The sequence below is a fragment of the Sus scrofa genome, chromosome 7 (genome assembly GCF_054392235.1).
Source record: "Sus scrofa isolate SSC_HxYL_T2T_F1_AM1 chromosome 7, Sscrofa_HxYL_maternal_Yorkshire_Landrace_v2.0, whole genome shotgun sequence".
NCBI lineage: Eukaryota > Metazoa > Chordata > Mammalia > Artiodactyla > Suidae > Sus > Sus scrofa.
In genome coordinates, this window is record NC_139389.1 from 88,248,904 (window position 1) to 88,266,812 (window position 17,909).

General features: G+C 34.4%; 1 long non-coding RNA gene and 1 pseudogene across 1 annotated transcript in view; both read left to right on the forward strand.

The window, feature by feature from the left end:
• Window positions 1-17,909, forward strand: part of LOC146401733 (uncharacterized) — a 279,104-nt gene that overhangs the window by 2,318 nt on the left and 258,877 nt on the right. The gene's annotated exons all lie outside the window — the stretch shown is intronic.
• Window positions 16,078-17,015, forward strand: LOC100151929 (olfactory receptor 4F21-like; annotated as a pseudogene).

Sequence of the window (17,909 nt, forward strand, 5' to 3'; positions counted from 1 at the left end):
TCTTTTGATATGTCTCCATTATCTTGTCTTTTATTAGTATTGTGTATGTACTTTGACTTTGTATCTATTGCCAAATTAAAGATTTAATAGTTTACTTCCTTCTTCAGTGTGTTGGTAAAAGTAATAATGGGAAATGTATATAGAGTTCATACTATGTGTCAAGCACTGCTCTTTGCTTTACTTGTATTAACTCATTTAATCCTCTCAGCAGTCTTTGATATAGATGCTATTAACATCCCTATTTTACAGATTTGTAGATGAAGGTATGAAGAGGTTAAATAACTTGTCATGTTGCTAAATGGTAAATTTGAATTAAATCTGGGCAGTCTGCTTCTGGAGCTTAGCTTTTTCATCATTATGTTTATTTCTTATAAAGTTGGTTTAAAAGTGATCCCTGAATAGTCCTAGATTTCCCTTCTTCATTTAGGGCCAATTTGTTTATAATATGTTTCCCCTCTATTTCTGCAGTTCCTTGTTGATGCAAAACAATTCTAAGTTAAAAAAATTATATTATGAATACAGTGGAATTATATATATGTATAGGTCAGATATTATATAACAAATGTTTAATAACATGGAAAGTTGCTCAAGATAGATTAATAATTGATTTAAAACTGGATTTATAACTTGCTCTATTTTTAAAATACTGTATGTATATAAGCCAAAATGTTAATAGTTATATTTCTTCCTGGGGGTGTGATTCAGGTTGTTTTAATATCTTCTTACACTTATTTGTAATTTAAAAATTTTTATAACAAAATATTGTAATAATTAAAGAAGCTACTTAAATAGTCAAATACATTAAAAAATCTCTTAAACTCTGCACTTTTGTTTACAGATTTTTGATATTGAACCTTGATAAAAGCATTTTGCTGGCCTATGTAAATCATAATCACCAGTGTTAATTTATCTTCATCATTAGCCTGTAAAAATGAAATTCTAGCAGTCATAATATTTAGTATCAAAAATTGCATTGCCTTTCTCCTAGTATGTACTCTGGTGAACCTGGAGATCATTGTACATTTATCATCCTCTATGGTAAGAAATTATATCTAAGTGGTTTGCAGAGCCTTCATTCATTGAATGAGTTTGTTACCACTGGAGATACTAGGATGCCTTTACATGCAATTGCTGGACCCTTTAAAAATGGAGTCCATGGCAATTCCTACTTATTTGCAAATTCTTGAGAAAATACACTTTGGACTGATTCCAGTTTTAATTTAGGGTCTTCGTTGTTGAAAATAGGAATGAGACCAACTGGTTTTGTCACTAAGAATGTCCTGCAGCCTGACGTAGAGACAAGGCATTGAAAGGCAGTCACACTAAAGAAAGTTACATTCCTTTTAGCATTTTGCAAAAGTAGTTAAATATGGTAATATTTACATGGGAAACTATAGCAGACTTAGTGTATTTGATCTGTGTATCTCCTAATGGTATCTGATTGTCTACTCTATGCACAGTGTTCTAGGAATTATTGATATAGGGTATATAAATGTTACAAACCATCCTTAATTTTGGAAATTTACACTTCAAGATTGACTTGGTTCTTTGTAGATGGAAAGATAGTCTATATTCATTGGAAGTTAATGGAAAGGAGATGGAGAATGAGATGAGAAAATGCTTCCTTGGAGTTCTGTTGTGGTGTAGGAGGTTAAAGATCAGGTATTGTCTCTGCAGTGGTTCTGGTCACTGCTGAGGTGCAGTTTCAATCCCTGGCCTAGTGCAGTGAATAGGAGTGGCTGAGATTGTCTCTGGCCCATCCCTTCCATATGCCACAAGTGTGGCAAAAACTAAAAAAAATAAATAAAATACAAAGTAAAGAAAATGCTTCCTTCATGTGGATGTTTCTGCAAGTTTCAGTAATTTTAATTTGAGACTTACATTTGACTTTTTTACTAAGCTAGGAGATTGGAGATGGCACAGATACTGTAGTTTTTGTGTGTGGGTGACAATGCCCCACTGAAAGGAGTAATAGTATAAAGCCCTCACAAAGGTGCTTGCTGCTGTGATTACAGCCACCCCCATAGGACTTCGTAAAGTTCAAGGGACTCATTATAGAATGCCAAAATTAGTTTCTAACATCAAAGAAAGAATATTGGAATTGACATGGATATAAATTATGTGAAGATAATCTGTCTGACATTCCCAGGCTGTCCATCTTATAGCTCCAGATGTTTTCAAGTAGAATCTTGATTTGAGTCTATGTGAGTTCATCCTTGTAAGGACAAATTTGCCACTGTTCAAAATTTGAACTGCCAGGGAAATTTTAGAAAAATCTCTTAGAATTCCCCTAGTACTTGCCACAGTAATCTTGGCAAAACTCTAAAGATTGGGTGCATGTGGAGCCACAGTCTTCCCAAAATGTGAGAGCCCAGTGGAATGCTTCCAAATTGATATCCTAGGATTACTTCCTGCAATGGGATATTGATTTGTTTTTAAAGGTTTGTTTTTATAATGGTCAAACTCTTTCTCTGCTAAAGATCTGTGTCTCTGACATTGGCAAAAATTTCCTCAGTTTTATGTTCCTTACTTGTGGAATTGCAAGGCTCTCATTCAGGAGCTCTGCAAAGCATTATCACTTTCACAAAAACTCTACCATCCATACCATCTTTCATCTTCTGGCCTAATAGAAAAGGCATATAAAATTCTAAAGTTAAAATTACTCAAAATTTCAGAAATGTTTGAGCTTGCCTGGTTCATAGTCTCTTTCCTTGTGTGTTAGTAACTGCTGATCTGTGCATCTAAGAATATCATGTGATCATAGACTCCACTATGTTGCAAGCAGGCATGCCCAAATACTACAAGGAGCTCATGTAATACACTTAGTCTTATCATCCGTAAATATGAACATCTTTCCTTATTTGCACAAGGAACCTTTCATGACCTAAAACCTGGCGAATTTTCCAGAGGAATCACTAATTCACTTTTTTCTGGCATCATGCAAGAGGAGGATTATTAATTGGAAAACACAGTTAGAAATTTGTAATTAACATTAGCCAAACTTATAATGACTCTGTGACAGCTCTTGAGGTTCAATAGGCAAGTCTGAACATTTTAGCCTATGTGATAATGGACAACCAAATAGCTTTAACTTTCTATTAGCTAGCCAAGTAAGTTATGCCTGTTCTATTGCCAAGACTAGGAGAAACGTGTGAGCCAGATTGAACAATTAATTTCAACTGAAGATGATGGCTTACAAAGGCAGGTAAATAGATTCAGGGGTATGTTATTTTAGCCTGTATTTGGTAATTTTAAATTATGTCTCTGATCGCTAATGGATTTTGCAAAGTTTAATCATTATTCTGCTCTTGAGTTTCTGTGCATTGCATCTGCAAGTAATTTCCAAAGTTTTAAATGCTGCTGTGCAGACTCGGTCACATTACATGACCTGACACTCATTACTTGACAAAAGGAGCATGGAGCTCAGTCCCTGACTGGACTTGAGACTGTTTTTGTGTTGATGATGCCGTCTAGAAATCTTGACAATGATGTAGATCAAGGGTGACACTACTTTTATTTCCCACCTTCTGCTTTGGCCAGAGTCATTAGTTTTCTAAGACTGAGAACGGAACAGCAGTCTTCATCAATTTTGTAACTACAGCCAGGGAATATCTTGTGATTCACACAAAACTTCCTTCTCCACAAATCTCACTTTGCCTGCATTAACTCTTGCCTTGACATCAACCAATCCAAAGTTTTGCCCTGTTTCTGATCGGCTGCTTTAATAACTTTTGAGATCAATTCATAAGCCATAAGAAGCCTGCTGTCATTTCCCCTAATCAAGTGCTCTTTTGGAATTGTATGTTTTCTTGTTACAGAAACTGTTTACTGATATCATAGAAGGTTTCTTTATTTGAGTAGATTTCTACAAAAATCCTTAAATTTACTAATGAATATTTTAAGTAATTTTATTAAGGAAATTCCTAAACTGAGACTGTAAAATTATTATATCATGTATTTTGGTGTTATAAACAAAACCGCTTAGTAAAAAAGTCCTCAGAATGTGAAAATTTTTAACACTTGCAATGTGAATTTTGAAATGCATCTTTAAAAAATAGTAAGAGGGTAGGTAGCTATTTCTTTCATTTTCTCAAATTGTAAATTATTGTGCCATTAGCCTCCAACCAAGATTCAAAGGAGTCTAGACAGTTTCTCCTAGTGTGTATCTACACCTTAGTCCTTGCCTCTTATCTTTATTTGATCTGTAACACTAAAGTATCAGCTTGAGTCTGGTTGAGATAAAAGTGTACTATTTTATTGAAAGTATTTAAATTTTTAAATTTTTATTTTTTTAAATACAATATCCTGAAACTTTCAAGTTAATTATTTTAATGAGTAACTCAATTTGTGATAACACAATTCAGTTGGTGTTAAGGCCCTTAAAATAGTGTATTCAAAGTCAATTATCCTAGAATGACAAAAGGCAACTAGATCATTTAAAAAGCAAATTAACAAATCTTCTCACAATTTCATAAAGACATTCTTTCTAGTTTCATTTCTCTCATGTAATTATCCTTCAAAGTCAAGTTCATTGTTTTTATCTAAGATGTAGTCCCCATCTAAGAAGGAAAAAATGTAGTCAGCATTTTTTCAGAGGCATTCTCACCACTTCTCATCAATAGTCTTGGAATTTACCCAATTGCCTTTGCCAGAAAAGGATTTTTCTTGATTTTAATGACTGACTTAGCAATTTAGTTTTACCCTTTTTGTTTTCCCTCATGTCAGTTATTACCTTCCATATCTTCAAAGTATTTAAATATAGGTCTGTTTATATTATCCGTCTTTTTACCTTGTTTCTACATTTTATCTCTATAAATTCTATGTAGTGGCTGCACCCCTACTGGTGTTTAATTTTTTTATAGGTCACTAACTTTGAATGGGAAGAAATAACCCCCAAGTAAGATATCCATTATTTGTGATATTCCTGGCCTGTAGGAAAGGGAAAGGGGAGAAAATTGTGTTTATAAATAGTTATTCCTATAGCTGTATCAAGCTCCAAAGACAGAATATTCAGTTATTTCTTCTAGCAAGAGAAAGAGCAAAAGAGGAAAAAATAAATTTTTATCTTTCCATATTACATTTTTACAATTTGTTCTATGGTTTTTGGATAGATTCTTATACTCCCTGTATAATCACTTTTTCTTTATGACTTTTAATAGCATTATTTTTTCTTAATGATCTGGCAGTTTATAGAAGTGCATTATTTTACAAGTAATTATATCCATGTCTGGAGCAAAATTATTCTGCCTCTCAAGGTGTTGTGACAAATTTTTTATAGGATTGGTTCTTCCTAGACCACACTTCAAAATCAGCTTCTGCTTGTGCAGAGTGTTTGAAGTGAAGGCTCTGCTAAAACAACTTGACAATGTTTCTGTTTATCTCTATTATAAAGGGATCAAGTAAAGAAACCTGGCTCATTCTGGGTCAGCCTCAGGACTCAGATGACTATTCATAACTTTATTTCATAAAGAATACACTCAAAGCAAATCACCTTGGGACAAGACTTCCAGTATTTTTGCAGACTTATTTCTCTGCATGAGTCTATTATATTTGGCCAATGGCTGGCCCAGAGAAGATTTTTTCTTCTCCTTTAAACCTCATTTGATTGCATTGGAGGAAAGACTGGCTTTTAAAACTCAAACTAATCAGGTCTTAAAATTGAGAATTACTCAGAAGTGGGCAAAGAGATGATTGGGTACACTTTCAATGGAATACTAGGTATTGTCGAGTGGATCCTATGGGATTACATGTCTCTATAGGAATATGTCTCCTTGTCTTTTACTAGGGTATTTTATAATCCTTTAGAGATAGAATTTAACTTGTAGAAAACTGATGGTAATGCATGTTTGTTTAAGCAGTTAAACAAAATGATTTTTGTTCATGCAATGCAAATACATTTTCCAGTAAAGAATATGTTTCTGTAAGTCAAATCCCCATTTGAACTGGTTTTAATATCTTACTAGTTCCCTCATTAATTAATAACTTTTTATAAGTGTCCTGATTTTAGCCTTTTGAAAATTATTCTTTTACCTCTGTGACTTGGCCAGTTAGTCCTGCAGTCACTTGTGCAGACCTAAATGAGTGACATGACCTATACCTGGCACCTTACCTGAAGTAGACCACTAAGAGCTAGCCCTGTAAGTTAATGTTTGCCTAACGCTTCCACCTGGATACTGCCAACCAATCAGCAAAATTCAAAGACTGTTTTCTCAATATTGGGCAGAACCAGATCGTGAACTTTTGACTTTAACAGACTTATTCTTGTTTTAGTCTACTTTTCTCCACTTTTTTTCCCAGAACTACTAGTCTTTGATTCTTCATTATGTTGTTGGATTGGATTTAATGCACTGTTTCCAATCAACACTTTTTTCTTTGCTAATTTTTTATTTTACAACACCAACAAAGTGAAATTTGAGACTAGTTAGATGTGAAGACAAATGTTTTTAAGACTTCTTTGGGGAGCCAAGAAAATGCAGGGACTCAAAACAAGGACCTTGCCTGATGGCAAAAAAACAAACAAACAAACAAAAAAAAACCAAAAAACCTGAAGGCAGGTTCCTAACCAAGGAAGGGAGCTCACCTGAACGGTTCAAGCCGAAGGTGGGCCTCTGGTCAGGATGAAAGCCTGCCTGCAGTTACAAGCCAAGGGCAGGCCTCAGTTTACACAGCTCTCATTTTGATGTTGATGGTGAAGAATTGCGGCTTTCCTGGAAAAACAATTTCCATGTTTGCGCCAGAGAACATGGATTGTTCTCTGGGCAACCTAGTCTTTCCTGCTGTTTTGTTTGTTATTCAGTTTTCCTCAGTCTTTCCTGATTATTTGCTTATTATTCTTATTTTCCATTCTTATTTTCCTGTGGTGATTTGTGATTTAACAAAGTTACAATAATAATATAATAAAAATTTCATCCTGAAGGGCTTTTCCCTATTCATATCCAACTTAATTAATATATAGTGTTTATCTACTAACTAGTTATAGTAAACTTTAGAGTTAGGATTTTAATGAGGTTTGTAGAAGTTAGACATATATTATTCTTGATCAAAAGAAACCCAGCTGTGAGTTTTGTCCTTGATTTTAGAAGCTTCTAAGTGGTAGCTAATTAAGTGGATTTATACTTTCTTATACCGTCTTCCTGCCATAACGCTTAAAGATCTACATTAGTCTAAAAACAAGATTTGTAAATGCCAGATTTTTGTGTCTGTAACCTCTTCAGCTTGTGGAAATTGGCTGGCCATGAGATGGTTTGTGCTGAGTCTCCTCTTTCCCACATGATATGTTGTGCCTGTTTGTCCTTGAATTGTACTCATTAAATTTAGTTGTTGAAGATTTTAAAATGTGATGTATTGCTACTGTACCATGTGATCAAAAAACAAAGCCTAATAGTTAACCAATGTACTTTTAACATTATGATGTAGTCTGTGTCTATATAATCAACCACTTATGCTAATAAAATTTGAGCAGTCCAGCACCCTGAAAGAAGGGACAAAGAGGCTGACGCCGTGTCCCTCTCCCATAGGGAAAAAGTGTACACTCCCTGGCCGCCGGAGCTGGCTTCCAGCAGGCTTCTACACTAAGGACTCCCTCAGTAAATTTTAGGTTTTTTAATTATTATTATTCATGCCTTATACAACCTTTGTTAACTTAGAGTAGTGTGGTGGTACAGCTTGTGCACTTTCAACATTCATGTGATTTTTTTTTTTCCCACAATTGGTCACCTATGGTTCAGGGTGGTCATTGCTTAAGATTTATTTTTACTCCTAAGAATTTATTACTCTTCAGAATTTATTTCTTATTTTCTTTTCTCAATTCCTGAAACTACTTTTAGATATGGAGAGTTTGATAAAAGTTCATAAGGAAAAAAGGTACTGCTTGTCACAGCATTGTGTGACCTTGGATCCTTCTCTAGTAATTTCATGAATTTCCTTTTCCTTATCTCATTAATGCTTGTGGCAAACTTATGGAAAAAAAATCCAGAACAAAACAAAACAAATTGGCTCTATGCCAAATTAGAGCTTGACTACAGAGGCAGGTAGCTGTAACTGATAATTCCATAGAAGATTCAGTATATATATATACAATGGAATACTACTCAGCTGTAAAAATGAATGCCATTTGTAGCAACATGGATGGAACTAGAGCCTCTCATGCTAAGTGAAGTAAGTCAGAAAGGTAAATACCATATGATATCACTTATATCTGGAATCTAATGTGTGGCACAAATAAACCTTTCCACAGAAAAGAAAATCATGGACTTGGAGAACAGACTTGTGGATGCCAAGGGGGAGAGAGAATGAGTGGGATGGATTGGGAGTCTGGGGTTAATGGATGCAAACTTTTGCATTTGGAGTGGATGAGATTTTGCTGTATAGCACAGGGAACTATATCCAGTCACTTGTGATGGAACATGATGGAGGATAATGTGAGAAAAAGAATATAAATATATGTGTGTGTATACACACATGCACACAAACACACACATGACAGGGTCACTTTGCTGTATAGTAGAAATCGACAGAACACTGTAAAATAACTATAATGGAAAAAATAAAAATCATAAAAGAGGTTACCTCTAAGTTTTCAGTGTACCTGTGATTCAGTGCTAAAGCGGTATGCTCTGTTACCCTCTGTTGGAATTTGCTATCTGAGTTGCAGATGCTGTATTTTGAAAAAAAGGGCTTTTTGGTGTTTGAATTGACTTAACTTTGTAGAACTGCAGTGAGAATAGTAGACTCAGGGGGACTGAAGTTTTCAGGCTAGCAAGAAAACAAAACTTAACGGTTATGGGTTTACATATCACAGAAGTAGGAAGTAGTTTAACAGCATCAGTGAACAACTTTTTCTCTCTTTTGACTGCATCTATAGCATTGGAATTTGCAGGCTAGGTATCAAATCTGAACCCTAGCTGTGATCTTATGCCACAGCTGTAGCAGTGCCGGATCCTTAACCCATTGTGTCATAGTGGGAAGTGGGAACTCCCCAAAGTTTACTTCTAATTACAAACAGATTTTATTATAACTTAATTGGAAAACTGCAGTTCTTTGTGACAAATGGTTTCTAAGAGTAACTGCTTAAATGATTACATTTATGTCTTACTTCTTTTCAATAACCATCAATAAAGACAGATAATCATAAAATTAAGAAAATAGATTATATATGTATTTTCCAGCTGTATTGATATATTATTAATAACGTAAATTTAATGTATGCAATGTGATGATTAATACGCACACAAATCAATATATGTAGTATAGTACATTAATAGAATGAAAGATAAAAATTATGCGATCATCTCAATAAAAAAAAGCATTTGACAATGTTTATGATAGAAACTCTCAACAAACTGGGTATAGAAAGAATGTTCATAAACTTAATAAAGGCCATAAATGACAAACACGCTGTAAAGAATATATAATGATGAAAGGTTGAAATCTTTTCCTCTAAGATCAGGGAAAAAACAAGGGTGCCCACACTTGCCAGTCCTATGCAACATAATATTAGAAGTTCTAGGCACAGTAATTGGGCAAGAGAAAGAAATAAAAGGCACCAAATCAGAACAAAGAAGTAAATTGCATTATTTATAGATGGTATAATCTTACTTACAGAAAATCCCAAAGATTCACTCCAAAATACTGAGAATTGATAAATAAATTTAGTGAAGTGGAAGGATATACCACTGACATTAAAACAAATCCCTTATGTTTCCATATACTAACACTCAATTATCTGGAGTTCCTGTCTTGGTGCAGCAGAAATGAATCTGACTAGGAACCATGAGGTTGCAGGTTTGATCCCTGGCATCGCTCAGTGGGTTAAGGATCCAGCGTTGCCATGAGCTGTGGTGTAGGTTGAAGATGCGGGTTGGATCTGGCATTGCTGTGGCTCTGGTGTAGGCCAGCAGTACAGCTCCAATTAGACCCCTAGCCTGGGAACCTCCATATGCCGTGAGAACGGCCCTAAAAAGACAAAAGGCAAAAAAAAAAAAAAAAAAAAAAGAAAGAAAATAATCTTATTTACAATAGGATCATAAAAATAAGATACTTAGGAAAATTTAACCTACAGAGGTGAAACATCTGTATACTGAAAACTACAATATTTTGAGGAAAGAAATTGAAAAAGACACAGATAAATGGAATGATATCTGATGTTCATGGATAGGAAGAATTAATGTTTTAAAATGCCCATCTAAATACTGAATCTATCTATGGATTCAATACAATCTCTATCAAAATTCCAATTGCATTTTTTAATATAAATAGGAAAACAATTTTAAAATTCATATGGAACCACAAAAGACCCTAAATAGACAAAGCAATCTTGAGAAAGAGGAACTAACCTGGAGATACCATGTTTCCTGATTTTAAATCTTATTACAAATCTATAGTAATAAAAATAGTATGCTCCTGGTGTAAAAGCAGATACATAGACTGATGGAACAGAATCAAGAGCCCAGAAATAAACCCGTGCATGTACAGTCAACTAATACCTGACAAGGGAGCCATTGATACTTAAAGGGGAAATGTGGTCTCTTTAATAAATTGTGTTGGTAAAACTGGATATTCACATGCAAAAGAATGAAATTGGACAATTACAGAAGTTAACTCAAAATGGCTTAGAAAGTGAAATGTTAAATCCCAAATGGTAAAACTACTAGAAGAAAATATGGATAAAAATCTTTTTTAACATTGGTATGGGCAACAATATTTGATATGGCCCCAAATCTATAACAACCAATTCAAAAATAAGCAAATAGGACTACTTCAAATTAAAGAGCTTCTGCACAGCAAAAGAAAAAATCAACCAAAAGAAAAAGTAAGAATTTATAGAATGGGAAAATATTTACAAACTTTCTATCAGATAAAGGGTTAATATTCAAAATATGTAAAGATCTCACACAATCCAATAGCAAAACAAAGAATCCAGTCAAAAAGTGAGCAAAGCTGCCTCCATGTTGCTGCAAATGGCATTATTTCATATATATATAATACTGATATGTGTGTGTGTGTGTGTGTGTGTGTGTGTGTATACACTTTTTGGGAATCTTTTCTCTTAAAATTTATTACAAAATATTGAGTATAGTTCCCTGTTTTATACAGTGGGAACTTGTTGGTTATCTATTTTGTATATAGTAGTATGTATATATATTACATATACTATATGTAGATATACTATATCTTTTCTCCCTTGCTTACAATCTTATGAGACAATTCCCTTGGCCTGATGACCTCAGCCTGAGCATCTCAGAGCTCTAATTCATCACTTGGTCACTACTTTCTCCTAAAGCTAATTAGCTATCTCTGTCAAAACTAAAGTGTTTTATATAGCTTCTTCTCTTAGGGAGAATGTGTGGAAGGATGTGGGCAATACTTGTGCACAAGAGAAAATTTAGTTTGTGGAACTTCTCTCTCCCTGACCATGCTGCCATCTGAAATCTTTTGATATATTAGGTAGGTGGTAGTGGAGGGGTTACTAGACTATAATCCACCACAAGAAGAATCTCCTTCTTAGGTTCCCATACTTCCAGAGAGGGAGGCTGTAACAGAATTAGCTGGAGCAGAAATTGTATAAGAATGAAGAGTTGGAAAAAATTGTATAGAGAAAGGCATATGAAAGAAAATGAGGCTATTTTTTCCAATTTATTGAGAAATAATTGAAATACACCATTGTATAGGTTTACACTTTGATTTCTATATACTGTGAAATGATTACCACCGTAGGTTTAGTTAACAGTTATCATCTCATATAGGTAGAACAAAAAGAAAGGGGAAAAAATTCTTATGCTAAGAATTAACAACTTTCCTATATATCATTCAGGACTGTTAACTATAGTCATCCTGTTTTAGTGAAGTTGATTTTTCTAATGGGAATTCATATTGGAGAATCAAGATAGAAGAGAAAGAGTAGTTACCATAAGCTTACAATGGCTGTCTCTATTTTAAGATCTCTGATCAGTATTCTGTTTTCTGCATATGTCAGGTCATTTTGACTTCTTTTGCTGTGTTGCCTGGAATGTAATTTGGTTAAACAATTCCATTGTGACCTCTGACCCCCATGGATCTCTCTCTTGTTTGAGACTCTGTTCTTTTTCTTATGCCAAATGAATGTGCTACTCAAAAATTCTATTAAGTTCCTGAGTGTTTCTTAATGATGTCAAACAATATTCCATCTAGCTTTTATCCCAGTTCATGATACCCATCAAAAGAAATTCTCACAGTTGCTTGGAAGTTTTATTTATCTCTTAAATGTTTATAGATTTCTACCACTCTATAGATTTTTTGCACGTAGCATACTGCCTTATTTTCCATATTGACTTCCCTCAAGTTTTTCTCCTATATAAATTGAACTTCTCATTTCTGATTTTTCTTTCTCCTCTTTGTCACCATTTATTACTCTCCCTCTTGATTCTCTCTTTACTGTTTGATTTCACCTGCTCTCTTTAATGGCAGCAAAGATATCTAAATCCATGCCTTTTTCTTAGTCCTTATCTTTTTGATCTCTTTAATGTGACAGCCATTACTTCTTTGATGTTCCTTTCTCCTTTACTTTTTGTTGTTGTGCACAGAAAGTTTTTTTTAAAGGTAGATAATATTTAAAAATAGTGATAATAGTAATATAATAAGGATGGTGAGAAATACAAGTATTTGTTCTTTTGGGGCCATGTATGTTTTCTTCATTAACTTTCTTTTGTCTCTTTATATGTTATTCTTTAAATGATTTTTTTTCTCATTACTTCAAATTTTATATGACTTTCAAATTTTTGTCTCTAGCTGGCATCTTTCTTGCCTGTCACTTATTATGGATTTTTATGAATAAATAGCCTCCTGACTTTGGTGAATCTTTCACTGGAACAAAAACCTTCATATATGTTTGGTTCTTTCCCAGTCTGGTAAGCAACAGCCTTTCTCCCTTTTGCTCAACTTATAGCAATAATATATGGACTTAAGTCTAGCTCTGTCACTGGTACCTATAAGATGTTGGTTAATTTAAGTGTGTGTCAAACGTTTATGTATGTAGGATCTGTAGGATCGAATATTCTTCTACGTAAAATGGGATTCTTTTATTACAGCTTTATTGAGATATAATTGACATATAACATTATGCAAGTTTCAGGTGTACGTTTTTTGAGGGTATTCGTCTTTAAAATTCATAGTAGTAGTAGTAATTGTTTTAGATCATTAACAGCCATATGCATGATGTAGTCAATTAGCAATGAATTTGGAATCAGAAGGCTTTTTTTTTTTAATCTTCTCTGAACTTGATATTCCTCATCCAGAAATGAAAATAATCCTACTATTAGATATATCCATCCAACAGGTCATTATAAAAGTCAAATATATGAAATTACTTAGTAACTATGTTCCATATAAATAATGTATATTTTTTCCAGCTCTAAAATTCTATCATTAAATATTTCAGAAACTTTTAAAATATGGCAAAAAAATGCCTGTATTTTCTTTTCTGACTTTAAGAATAGCATGGAAGATGACTAAATATATGATGAAGGGTGGAAAATAGAAACTGTATGTTCATTGTTATGCTGGCTGCTGCTCTTGGAACTATTGCTTCTCTCTCTCTCCTTTTACATGCTCTTACTAATTTCTAGGTTGAATAATGGACTCTTATAAGCCTTGCCATGAGGCTTCCCTACTTCACAACTGGAAAATCATATCAAGAACACCAGACATTCTCTTGGGAGTGATGGGGAAATGTGTTAAGACTCAGTTTTGAATTTGGAAACTTCCTTTATACTTGATGGAAAAATATGTTAGGCCAGAAAATAAAGAAACTGTGGAAAGTCATGGTCCTGAAAAAAATAGCTTTACTTCTGGGAAGTGTTATGGACTAAACAATCAAGAAAACTTTGCTGCTTATTTCATTCTGTATTTTAGGAAACATACAAATTGGAAGAAATGGTCATTATTCCCTGCAAACTTACAATATATTTAGAGGGAGACAATCTATAAAATTGAAAGAAGAAATAGGTGGCAAAGGATTTGTTCCCTAAGTGAAGCATCAGTTATTACTCTTCTCAGAATACCTTCCTCTCTCCTCTCAACTAATTTTTTTTCAAGCTCTTATGAAGCTCTTTCTCCTCTATAAAGCTTTCTCTGAATTTCCCAGTGGATTCTTTTATATCCTTCCTGGCCAACAAAAAACCATCTAGAGCTTCTTCTATGAGGCTGTATATTGTGTTTTTTTTAATGGGAAAATTATTATTTTTCAGTGAAAATCTAAGTTTTCTGACTTCTGAAATAAGAGAGGGAAGAGACTAATATAAAATGGAATTACTAAGGAGATTTTCATGGAGGAAATAGGATTTTTATTTACCTTTAAAGGCTGATTAGTAATTGGAAATGTTCTGTATTGCACTATCTAATGCATAACCACTACATATACGTGACTATTGCATACTTAAAATGTGGCTAGAACAACTGAGGAAATCAATTTATAATTTCATTTAATAATGAACTAGTGATTAGTGGCTACTCTTAGCTACATGCATGTGTGGCTACCTGTTCTGGATTAAGTAGACATAGGTTTAGCTTATCTTTTCTCACTTTATTATTTTTCTGGTGTGAGGAATCCAAAGCCATATGTATAGACTAGAAAACCTAGACTCTTGGTCTGTATAATCACTAATGAAGTTTGTAAGATAATAGACTTACGATAATTTCACAAATCATGCACAACAGAGGTATGTATGTGGACATATATAAACACACATATTAAAAGGCAATAGCTTTTGGATTCATTTTTTTTCCTATTGCTGGGTTTCTCTTGCCCTGAAAGTTCTAGGTCTGTGGCTATTTGTATATTTATGACCTTTTTTTTTTTTTTTTTTTAACCATCCCTTTATTGTTTATGTTGCAACCTCCCATTTTTTTACTCAACTCATTTCACCTTTTAGAAGCATATCTAAATATTAGGGGAGCAGGAGGGCTTGAGATATAGAAGTGTTTAACTCACAGGCAAGAGAATATATTTTTTATATGGTAACTGCAAAAATGGGTAAGAACTAGAGACGTTCATGTAATGGCCCAGAGTGAAGGTCAGGAAAGAGTCAGACTTGGCATTTATTCTAGATACGTTGGAGGTTTGAATCAGAGAGATGAGATAAGAAGGAAAAAAGGGGCTAAGGGAGAGGGAGGGAAGGAGAGAAGAGGGACAATGGTTAAATGACAACTATGGCATTAGCGTGCATTTCTTCATCTCCAAAAAAATTCCAAAAGCTTAGGGCTTCAGTAGCTATAACCAAGATTCACAAACCTCAAAGGTCGTGAAGAATCTCATTAGATGGATCAAATTTGCTTCCTTAAATTCCTTGGCCTCTCATAATAGCCCTCCCATAGCACGTACACACAACTTTGCACATCCTGGCCACGTCCTGGCCACTAACCACTCTACTAAGTACTTTCACTTGTACTCCTGGGTGCCCATGCAGATGCCCTGTGCCATGAATATCTCATTGACCCTTTCCTGGGACCTGTCATTCTCTAGAGTCACCTCTGGGCCCCATGCCTGGTTCTCTTATGCTTACCTTTACTCTGTGGGCTTTGTGTGAATTGCAAATGTGATTATAAGTAGTGGTATAAGATAGATTACAAAAAGCATTATATGCCAGAGATGAGGTGATGTTAAGAAGTGAGACAACTTGAATGGCTAAAGCATTGTTTTATGAACAGATTAAAAGTAGAACCAGTGATTTCTGCCAAATGACATCTCCACTCTTCCTTTTTTTTTTCTCTTTGTATTGCACTGTGCAAGGACTGCCCCTTCCAATCCTTGCTATGTACATCTACTATGTTTTCATATATGTTTTTCCCTCTTGTTTGTAGATGTCCTGGAGGATGTGGTGAAAGGCATATAGTATGTGAAAGTGACTCAACTGCTTTAGGTGACCACAGGTAACATATTTATTTAGTGATGATATGGCCCTGAGAAGGATTTGATAAGATATGTAGTCTTCTCAGTGTTGAGATCCTTATGTAATCAATCATTATAATATGGAACATCATTAACACTTATTTTAGTTTCTTTCTCATTATCTTTATCTGTACAACATTCCAGCTGATAGAGAAATGGATGGAGCAAATCATTCTATGGTTTCAGAGTTTCTGTTCCTGGGCCTCACCAACTCTTGGGAGAGACAACTTCTTTTTCTGTTCTCCTCCATTTTTTTTTGTGTGGCTGGCATGATGGGAAACTCCTTTATTTTACTTACTGTGACTTCTGACCCTCACTTACACTCCCCCATGTACTTTCTGTTGGCCAATCTCTCCTTTATTGATCTGGGAGTTTCTTCTGTCATTTCTCCCAAGATGATATATGATCTTTTCAGAAAGCATAAAGTAATTTCCTTCAGTGCTGCATCACTCAAATCTTCTTCATCCATGTTATTTCTGGTGTGGAGATGGTGCTTCTCATAGCCATGGCCTTTGATAGATATGTTGCCATATGCAAGCCTCTTCACTATATGACTATTATGAGCAGAAAAATGTGTATTTTGCTTCTGGTTGCTGCATGGATAATTGGCTTGACTCATTCTGTGGTTCAACTGACTTTTGTTATAAAACTGCCATTCTGTGGCCCAGATATACTAGACAGCTTTTACTGTGACCTTCCTTGGTTCATCAAACTTGCCTGCACAGATACCTACAGGCTAGAGTTCATTGTCACAGTCAACAATGGATTTATATCCCTGGGATCATTCTTCATATTCGTTATCTCCTATGTTTTTATCTTAATCGTTGTTTGGAAACACTCTTCAGGTGTTTCATTCAAGGCCATCTCCACTTTGTCAACTCATGTCATGGTAGTGATTTTGTTTTTTGGTCCTTGTATTTTTGTTTATATCTGGCCTCATCCCACATCCCACCTAGACAAATTCCTTGCTATTTTTGATGCAGTTCTCACTCCTTTTTAAAATTCAGTTATCTACACATTCAGGAACAAAGAAATGAAAGTAGCCATGAGGAAAGTATGTAGTCAATTTATTAATTATAGAAGGATTTCTTAAATGCCAAAATATTATGGTTTCCTTACCAACTTGGAGTAACATTAAATTTCTATTATTTCAATATCAGAAGTTTCCAAGTACCGTATTAATATTTAGATGTCCCAGATTAAAATAACACGGTTCTTTAAAAAATATTAACTGAGAACTTGTGTTATAGCCTGTGGTTGGAGGAAGAATGTGGTGTGGTAAAGTTTCTTCTGGAGAATGCCAATGCTTGTCTCTTAGGAGATATTATTTTGATGAATTTACTATGGTCTATACTTCTAAAATCAGTCTTTTCAGTGTCAGAGTGGATTATATAAGGGAATGCTGATTGACAGTAAATAAATCGATAATAGATGGAAATATATACATATTTTATACATATTTTATATGTATATACATCTATCTATTTCAAGATGCCAATTTTTTAATTGACAACAAAAGATCATTTAAGTGGCCTGAACTTCTACATAAGTGTAACTCATTCTTTCACTGCAGGGAAATTTCTGGAAGTCAAGCAATGATATGAACATCAGTGGAGAGCTAATCATAACAAGAGGAGTTAGCTGGATTATTCAAATATTTAATCATATCAGATTTTGATACTTAATGCCTATATAGTCACACTAGGACTTGCCTGTCATCCCATTTGGAAAAATAAGATCCTTAAGCCAGCCCTTTTATCTGGATGATATTGGCTAGTTATCACCAATTTACCATTTGAGTTTTGTCTATACATACAGGCTGTCTAACCCCTATGTACATACAGATGCATTCTTATTTCTACATGTAATTAGGCCAGGTTCTTCCTTTTCCTTCAGCTGACATGACCATTCCTGTTGCATTTGAATGATTTGAGTCATTGCAAACTAAATTTTACTTTGGGAGCTGTGTTACATATGACTATATTCT